The 9,994-nt window shown below is 31.9% G+C and overlaps 1 long non-coding RNA gene across 1 annotated transcript; it reads right to left on the reverse strand.

Moving 5' to 3' along the window:
• Positions 1-3,561: 3,561 nt before the first annotated feature.
• Positions 3,562-4,267, reverse strand: LOC149539724 (uncharacterized). The gene is made up of 3 exons (XR_016355935.1): positions 4,133-4,267; positions 3,741-4,031; positions 3,562-3,638 (listed from the first exon to the last, which is right to left on the reverse strand). It is a non-coding gene; the product is annotated as an uncharacterized LOC149539724 (long non-coding RNA).
• Positions 4,268-9,994: the final 5,727 nt, after the last annotated feature.

Raw genomic sequence — 9,994 nt, forward strand, 5'->3', positions numbered from 1 at the left:
AGGAGTCACGTTCTACAGGATTCTTAGTTTTTCTTTTCTTTCTGTAACAACAGTAGTAGAAGATAGTGATATTGACATTATACAGTTCCATTGAAATGCAAAGGATGAAAGATGAAGTTAGATATTTATACATTTGAATTTTGATCCTAATAATGGAAACCATGCCGTACAATTAGGCACATATATGTTGGAATCAAATTATAACTAAAACCCAAGTTGTGAATATACTATGTTTAAGACAAATTTTGAACCCACCTTCTTCCTTCCAATCTGAAACAATAAGAGAAGATTCTTGTTTAATTTCTTTTTGATAATCTTTGTTTTCAAGTTAGAGTATCATCCTTGATTAAGCTACAATAAACTTGAATAACAATTTGATCAGAACTTAATTCATACTTTTCTTTCAGAATGAGATGATTAATGAATCCACACCAAAGAATGTATGTGGTGAAGAAGTTGTTAAATATCTTTGTGATCTTTAATCTGAATACACCTGGAAATCACCAGCCTGATGGCCTGATTATGGTGAGGTGGTGTAGATGAACCTGTGAATAAGAAATGCAAGAATGAAATCAGTAACCTATATATTCATACATAAAAAAACTAATATATATTAACTCATGCCTATCCCTATTATGGTGATCTCCTACTGCCAAGTCGTATGGTGTGTATATATATATATCATGATGCCTGGTGGATGGAATGATGTTCCCTGTCAATTCCGGGTAGGGAGGGCCTTTCTCGTTAGAGATCGTGTGGGGATATATATTGTGGTCCGAGGTTGGGTGGTAAAGCCCCTGGCAATGTTTCACCTCTCTCAAGATGTCATATATGAGTCAAAGATAAGCCATGAAATCAATTGTTTATCGGAAACAGGTATTATCATTTTTGTTTATGAGAAGGTAAGATTAAATTGAAGTATTTCATTGTTATCATCATTTTACTTCATATAAATGAATACTGAATATAAGTAATTATCTAATCTTGAGAAATTGTCACAAAGAAGCAATCGGAAGGAAAAGAAATCCGAAGCCCTAATTGATTGTGTGACAGCTGGAACCTTAATTGATATGGTGGTATTGGAAGCCCTAACTGAATCCGTGGTATCGAAAACCCTAGTTGAATCCGTAGTTGCGGAAGCCCTAAATTGAATCCATCATCGCAGAAACCCTAGATAAAATCCGTTGTCGCGGAAGCCCTAAATTGAATCCATGATCGTGGAAGCCCTAAGTGGTAAAGCGGTACCAGAAGCCCTAAATAAATCGATGGTAATTGATGCCCTAAATGGTAAGATGATATGTGATGCCCTAATTTAAGTTATATTGGTATTTAAAGGTATTCATCAAATGATTTTTGAGATAGCAGTCGATTTGAGAAATTGTTATAGTGTATTTGTGGACTAACCCGGGTGGTTGCAGAAGCATACTTAGATGATTTTCAGTCTCAGTTTTTCCGAAGTATGTGATTTCAATTTCTAAAGTAATTTCATTAAAAGGTATTTCAAGTATTTAGTTAAGAAATTTTTGTTTAACTGACTTTAACAGTAAATCTTCTTCACGTGAACATGAATGATGTAACTACCTTCTTATGAAATCGAAGTGATAACCGTATTCTATGCATATGTTTGATGTTAATTTAGACCTGGAAAATCTGGATGTTACACATTTGAACTCATCAGTTGGAGACCTTTATTTTCCTATTTCAGAAATGTACAGCACAACTGGTAAAGAATCTATGAATTATACAACATCAGATTGCAAATAGATAAGGCAACATATTTAGTCTTGAAGAAATCAGAATTGAAAGATGCATCCAAATGATAAAAAATTATGAGGGAATTTATTGGGAAAATGCTTGAAGATGACGTGTATGCTTGACTGAGAGAAAAAAGGCCTTTAGTAAAGAGATCCTATAGTAAGCAAGATCATGCACCGCTGAAACTTAACCATTCACAGAAAATATCAGAAAGGGGAAATCTAGATAAACCTAGTACACTTTGAAACCCTCTGTTAATCTAGGGTGGTTATCATGGCTGATCTACAACAGATGGTGTTTGAGCAGGACACTCAAACTCATCAGTTGGAGACCGTCTTCTTCCTGGTTGAGAAACATATAGTGTGACTGGCAAAGAATTTGTGGACAGCTCTACGGAGACAAAGTGGCAGTTGGATCAACTTGAAAAAATGAATGAGGAAAACAGGGGAATGAATGTGATGTTGGTGTAACACACAACACATAGTTGATGAACAATGTTGGTATTATGAGCCTCATTTCTATGAACTGGGAAACTGGATTTGGTGATGCAGTACACAGTCCATAGGTTGACAAACAATGGAAAACTTTTTATGCGTAATGAGCTATGAGATTGCTTTATTGCTTCTAAAGGTTTGAAGTCAGATTAGTCATGGTCTTCCTTTCAAAGACATAACACTAAGGGACCATCACTAGCCCTGTTGGGAACAAAAGGTTGCAGCCTTATCAATCTTGTTATGATTCTAAATTACAAGTTGGCATCTTAATTATCTTTCAACATATTGGATGGGATATTTTTAGCAATTATATGGAAATTTTGACCCTATATATTTATGTGAGAAGAATATAGTTATAGAACAAAGTATAAATTATTGCAGCTAATAGTCTTTTGATCTGATATATGGACTACTGAATGATATTTGGCAGGTCAGTGTTCAGTTTTTCACAAATCGCATTATTATGGTTTATTAAATCTAAATGAAACACTCGTGCTAATAAAATGCAAATGCTATCAATAGCCCTGTTGGGAACAAAAGATTGCAGCCTTATTAATCTTGTTATGATTCTAAATTACAAGTTGGCATCTTAATTATCTTTCAACATATTGGATGGGATATTTTTAGCAATTAATGGAAATTTTGACACTATATATTTATGTGAGAAGAATATAGTTATAGAACAAAGTATAAATTATTGCAGTTAATAGTCTTTTGATCTAATATATGGACTACTGAATGATATTTGGCAGGTCAGTGTTCAGTTTTTCACAAGTCGCATTATTATGGTTTATTGAATCTAAATGAAACACTCGTGCTAATAAAATGCAAATTCTTAATGCATTTTAAGGGTTTTAGAAATACGTACAAACGAAACCATAAGCGTATTATAATTTAAAAGAAGATCCCAATTGTACACGAGATATTCACAATCTGCATCACCTATTACATTGTTGTTTGGGAACATCTATTCTTAGTTCCTACGAATTTAATTTGATTATCATGATACTTTTAATCGCACATAAACTTTACAAAATCAAATTATGCTAAAACCAACCTTTAGCAATGCGGTTGCAATGCCCTGTAGATTGAGCCGCTTGATAGACATCAGAGGCACTCATATGTGGGACACAACATTCCTTCGCAGAAGATTGACCTCGAGAAAGATATGAGTGATGAGGAGTACGCAAATCAACAACCCACTGAATTCTGCAACAAACAATCAATCTAATCTTGTTAGACTGTAATTGATTTCAAAAATGTAATTTAAAAGCAAACTAGAGCCAATGAAAAAGGCCTCGCTCTAGATGAACGCCCATTTGATCCAAAATTACCAGGAAAACAACTATTCCTCTCTTTCTTTCGCCTAGCTTCAATCAAGTCAGAAAACTGCAAAATATAAGGAAAACAATAGTTAAGATTCACAGAATGACGCATAAGCAAGATAATTCCAATTTTACTAAAAGAATATCTAGATGGAATGCTTATTACCTGTGCATTGCCGCTCATCATCCTTCCCGCGCATTGTTGGTATTCTCAAACAGGCGCGTGTGTTAATGATTCAAGCTCTCTATAATAATCATTCCTCGATTCCTTACAAACCCTACCACCCATCTTCCCTTCCGATAGAAATATATGAAGAGAATTAGAGTCCTCGAATTGCTCGAATAAATGCAGAGGCTCCAGTCCACTCCCTATCATTACAATTCTGGCGTTCACCTTCTTCTTCTTCCGAGGCTCTCTAGTTGGAATTCGCATCTTGAGGTCTCAAGTTCTGCATATCTGACACAAAACTATAATTAAAATCAGTAAAGGCAGAGGACGAGAAAAAACCCAAGAAACTGTAAGCATGATCACATTTCCTAAAAATAAGTTCTGCTCACCAATTTATAGTGTGAATCTTAACTATTGTTTTGCCCATTTTGTTCCAATTTTCCAGACAAAGTCTCAAATGTCCTGTCAGAGATCTCCTCCAAGAATTCTCTGGTTTACAATTCAATTCATGATACAGAGACGAGACCTCCTCTGTCATAAATAAAAGCTGACCTCGTGATTTTTCAAACGGTAATATGCAGAACAACTGTCATTTTCCCTCGAGCCGTTGGACCGCGTATTTGAGGGGAAAAAAAGCATGCACATTTCAAAAAAATAAAAATCCCAAATTACTTATTTACTAATTAAAATGTGTAATTTATGATATTTAATCTAAATTTTAAAATGATATTGAACGTATACAAATTTTGAAAAAATAATATATAATTTTTTCAAAGTAATGCTGAAATTATTCATTCATTAATTAAAGCGTAAGATTTCAATATAATGCTTAATTCACATAAATTTGTTAGAGCTAAACTTAAAATACTAATTAAATAAATTTGAAAATAATCATCCATAACATAATCTAATATCATTTCATTATTGTTTCTAGTAATTTGGAGGAGTATATTTAATCTCACAATCTATAATACATAATCATATAAATATATTGGGAGGAAAATGAATGTGTGGATGTAATTTGTGGGATTCATTCAATCTTATGGGCTATACAAATTGATTAGGAAAGATGCAATATGGGGGTGTCAGAGTTATAGGGACCTCAATAAATAGCATTATTGGTAACAAGGACCTATACCAATTGAGCATCATTCATTTTTCCTTTATAATATGAAAGCATGCCACAAATGATTGGTGTACTCATAGAGCATTAATCATAGAAAATTTCCACAATCCATGAATTGACATTGTTATGCTTTTGGAAGTGATTGAAAACTCACACACAATCATTTGCAGAAGCAAAACAATTTCATAAAGAATTGTATGAAACCTTGAAACTTCACACAATCATTTCTTGTCCTAGCAATCTCTTTCTTCCAACTTGATGCGAAGAATGATTCAAAATGTTGATGCAAAAAATTACTTACACAATCTAATCCAAGAATGATTTGCAATGTATAAAATGGTTGATCAATAATTGTTAAAACATCGTATCATGATCGAGAGTAAATGAAATAGTACTTGAAGTCAAAGACATGTGGTAGGCTTTTTCAAGTCAAAGACAAAGTTGAACAACAGATACAAAATATGTAAGTGATTTAAATTTGTGAGATATCAATAGGTATACTAGTAATATTTCAACAAGGTGGATATGCTATATGAATCCATTAAAAAAATACACATAATTGACCTTGTTGTTTGCATTTAGTGGGGCAGAAGACTAATAAGCTCTCAAAAACCTACACTTTATGCTAAAGAGTAGTATGTAATTTAATTGCAGCCTTTTATGTCATAATTAAAATGATGAGATGAAAGAGAGCACTTCAAATTTTCAATATGGAGATCAATATTGGATGTGACATCATATACTTCATTTCTTCTTTTGAGACCGTCCATTTCATCTTCTTTTTATGTGTCCCTTCATTTTCTCATGTAGACAATTATATATTTATGAGGGGGAAACTTATGTAATTAAGGAGCAATGTGTAATAAAAATTTGAGCCTTATTTTATGTAGATGTAATCAAATCAGTGAACCATGTTAAGTATTCTATGTATTCTAAAGGCTCTCAATTTACTCTAATCATTTAATAATTGGTATCAAAGCCTAAGAGATCCCAAGAGAATCAAGTAAGGAATGCAAGAGTAATGGAATACTAAAAGGTGTTTTCTTCTTAATAAAAGGCTTGTCTAAATCATTTTCTTTAAGGAGGTTTTTTTTTTTTAAGGTACATGTGGAGAGACATTATGAAAATATATCATTTTCATAAAGACTCCATAATTAAGAAACATCTATGCAACACCCAAATTGTACCATTTAGTGTACAATTTATTAATTAAAAAATAGAATTGATTAATTAATATCTAAAATATAATGAATAAAACATTTTTAAATTAATTAATAATTATAGAAAATGAAGCATAGAAAAATATTCTATATAAATTATAAAGTTAAAAATCTTGCATCTATGGATTGAAGATTCTTCAAAGCAAAAAAATGGTGAGCTTTTTGAAAAAAGCATATTACAAACATTTTATCCCAAAAAAATCACTCACATAAATCAAGATATGGGCATCTACCCTAATAGAGCAAGGTCAGGCACACAGAAAAGGTCAATCTTCCCTAATCCCTAGTGCAATCATTGTCTAGAGCCTCCCTCTGTTACGACTACAAATAGATTTTATATCCTATCCATGAATTCGAAAGATAGCAATGGATAAAAGAAAACAACATTAAAATCCCTAGTTAAACTTCATGAAGTAAGGGATAAGAAAATTATCAAAACACAAGACAAACAGATCCAAGCCCTTACTAAATCAGAAGAAGACATAAATTGTTGGCAAAAAGTGACAAAAAGAAAGACTAGGAGGGGAATAGCACCTCAAAAGAAGATGGACATAGAACTATATAATTCGGAGGAAGATGCAAAAGTCAAACACCAAAGGGTTTTCTTCAATAAAATAAGATATGCAAGGAAGCTAACATTGAATGAGGATCAGAAAGCTTCCAAGTTGAAGAATGAAGATTTTAAGGTTTTTAGTTAGCCAAGACCCACAATAATTTCAAAAGAAAACAATATCCCTTTAGGCTCTTAGCAGCAGAGTAACTTTCCTGAATCATCTCTTAGGGCTTCCCTTACCCTTAATAAAAATTTGAAAGTTTATATTCCTCCCACAAAATAATATCTAGAAACAAGGACAAAGATAAGTGTTTAGAGTCACCCTATAACCCTTCAATCATAGGAACCCTAGCTAATCATAAACAATACACAACTATCCAAATCATAAGTGATAGATACATAGAGGATAAATGGTTGGAGTGCTCAAAGCTAGGTGTATTTGCATATTGGAGCGAAGTAGGCAAGTTACTCTCAAAATTGGTAAGAAGATTAGAAAAGATGGGTCAGCAATAAGTAAGTATTAGAACTTTTTCTAATTGTTCATTATATGCACATTGTGTAAACAAAGAGATAAGGAATAAATTAGTATCAAATTCATATTGTTTTTACAAAGGATATTTAGTCAATTTTTTAGCTTGGGAACCTAACTGGAGCGATGAAAACATCAGGAAATATCATGCACCAAATTGGTTTGAATGTAAAAACTTTCCTCCTAAATTAAATCACGTCCAAACTCTAATTAAAATAGGTAAATCTCTAGAAAATTTAATAGGTATTGAATTAGATTTCTACAAATCCAGTAATATTAAATTATTAGTGAATGCAGAATTAGGCCTTAAGGGTTTTAATACAAAAAATATTATGACAAATAGATCCATATATGAACTAGGTTTTACAAAATTTGAAGGAGTAATTAATGGATTTATTAAACCTAACTTAAACATTGAATATAAAATCTTGAATTTGAAAGAGGCAACAAAAGGAGAAAAAGAGCAAAGGAAATTCAACAAAACAGAAGGATGATATCTTAAAGTTCAACAAAAATAGAAAGGAACACAAAGAAAAAATAATAAAAGGGAAGATAATGGGACAAAAAAATACATGCAGAAGAAATAGAATCAATAGATCCTAGAATAGCACAAAGATAAATGGTAACATTGAAAGAAATAGAAAAGAAAAAAAAGGATAGCCAAGACAATTAATTTAAATTATCAAAGCTCAAAGAATGCAAGGCTTACCAAAGAGAGAACAATGCATTACAAGAAATTGAATTTAGCATACAGAACTCAAACAGAATGTCCCATGATATCTTACTATTACAAAATGATATTGAAGATCAAATCATATTAGGAGAACAAATACATAATGATCATGGGAGAATGGAACTGAAAGACTAGAAAGAAGAAAAGAAGAAAGAGTCAATCAATGAAGAAATGAAGGAAGTTCATTAGGGGAAAGCAAAAAAGATGAAACAATAGTGGAAATTAGAATAGAAGAGGACCAAAACCAAAAGAAACTTAGCAAAGAAAATCCCATTGCAGAAGGAAATGATTCACCAAAACAAAGTAAAGGGATAAGCACTAAAAAAGGACAAAATAAAGAAGGAAAAAATTTAGAAAAGATAAATGACCAAAATAGCAGGGATCAAACAAATTCTCCCAAGAGCAAAATAGTAAAAGGGATTCAAGAAAATATAGAGGTAGTAGAGATAAAAAGAAAATTAGGGACAAGGAATCTTGATTCCAATAGCTACATCAAAATAATGAGGCAACATTACAGTTCAAATAAAAAATTAAAGAAAAAAGTTATAAATTCTGGCAAACACCAGCGAATGGGAGAGATCTCTTTGGAGAAGAAGATAGATAAGAACAAAAAGAAACTAAGGAACCTCTAATATCAATAGAAGTAGCAAAATACATCGAAGCAATAGATCTAGAGAAACAAACAATCTTCAAGGAGAAGAGGACAAAAAAGAATCAAAATGGAAACAATCAGATATGGGAGGAGTTTGGGGTTTTGGACAATGTACATCAAACAAGTGAGATAGAGGAGGTTAATGAGTTGAAGCAACAACTCAAAGAGAATAAAGAAAAAAATAGAGATGAAAATGAATTGGAAGATCATATATTTAAGGAGTTAATAGAAGAAGAAAAAATAAGGAAGAAGAAAAAACTCAATTAGCATAAATAATGATCAGTACTCATTGCACAATCTAGCCATTTCTATTAATCAGGAAGGCTTTATAACTCTGAAATGTGGCAAACAAAAAATGAAGAGAAGAAGGAAATCACTTAAGGAATTAAGAGATGATGATGGGCAAGCTAAGGAGCCAAAAAAGATATTTGAAATTCTAAATGTTGTGGAAAATATAATAAGCTATGTACAAGGTTCAACAAAGAGCTATGTACATTGTAGAATATAATAAGTTACGTAAATGACGTTTAATAGCTTGAATACTTTGTATCAATTATAACCATTAGATGAATCAAAGTTTGCAAAGTGTATAGAAATCACAAATTTGTGCATAGCTTATTATATTTTACACAACTTATTATATTTTGCAATGTACATGGCTTATTATATTTTACACTACTTATTATATTTTGCAATGTACATAGCTTATTATATATTTGACGCTACTTATTATATTTTTCAATGTACATAGCTTATTATATTTTATGCTACTTATTATGTTTTACAATCTACATAGCTTATTATATTTTACGCTACTTATTGTATTTTGCAATGTACATAGCTTATTATATTATGCAATGTACATAGCTCTTTGTTGAACCTTATATTTTTTTAAACTTTAGCAACTATTCTCCCCATGCTACAGAACATGAGAAATATTATGAAAAGGGTTCAACAAAGAGCTATGTACATTGCAAAATATAATAAGCAGCATAAAATGACATGTAATAGCTTAGATACTCTGTATTGATTACAAACATTAGATGAATCAAAGTTTGCAAAGTGGATAGAAATCACACATTTAAACAATCCTGGGAAATTTTTACATATTGGTGCAAATAATGAGGTATGTGCCATGGTAAGTGGAGTTGACATACCAATGTAGTAGTATACATGCGTCGACCCTGAGTCCAACCCCAATGAACCAGGAAGTGAAGTAGAGTCAAAACCAGAGAAGGTACTTTCACGTGTTAAAAGTGAAGACTTCAAGAAGATCGGTGATTATGTGCTTCACTCTATTAAGTGAGTTTGCTACAATCTTTTGTCACAAATTAGATACAAATTCCCTCCAGAGGAATTGCTCGAAGCACTATCTATTATTTTTCCTCAATATTGGTTTCTAAACTGTCCAAGTGATTTTTGAAGAAGGATGACAAAT

Source organism: Cupressus sempervirens, chromosome 9 (assembly GCF_028749045.1).
Source record: "Cupressus sempervirens isolate cs-2001-9-10 chromosome 9, ASM2874904v1, whole genome shotgun sequence".
In the NCBI taxonomy this organism is placed as follows: Eukaryota; Viridiplantae; Streptophyta; class Pinopsida; order Cupressales; family Cupressaceae; genus Cupressus; species Cupressus sempervirens.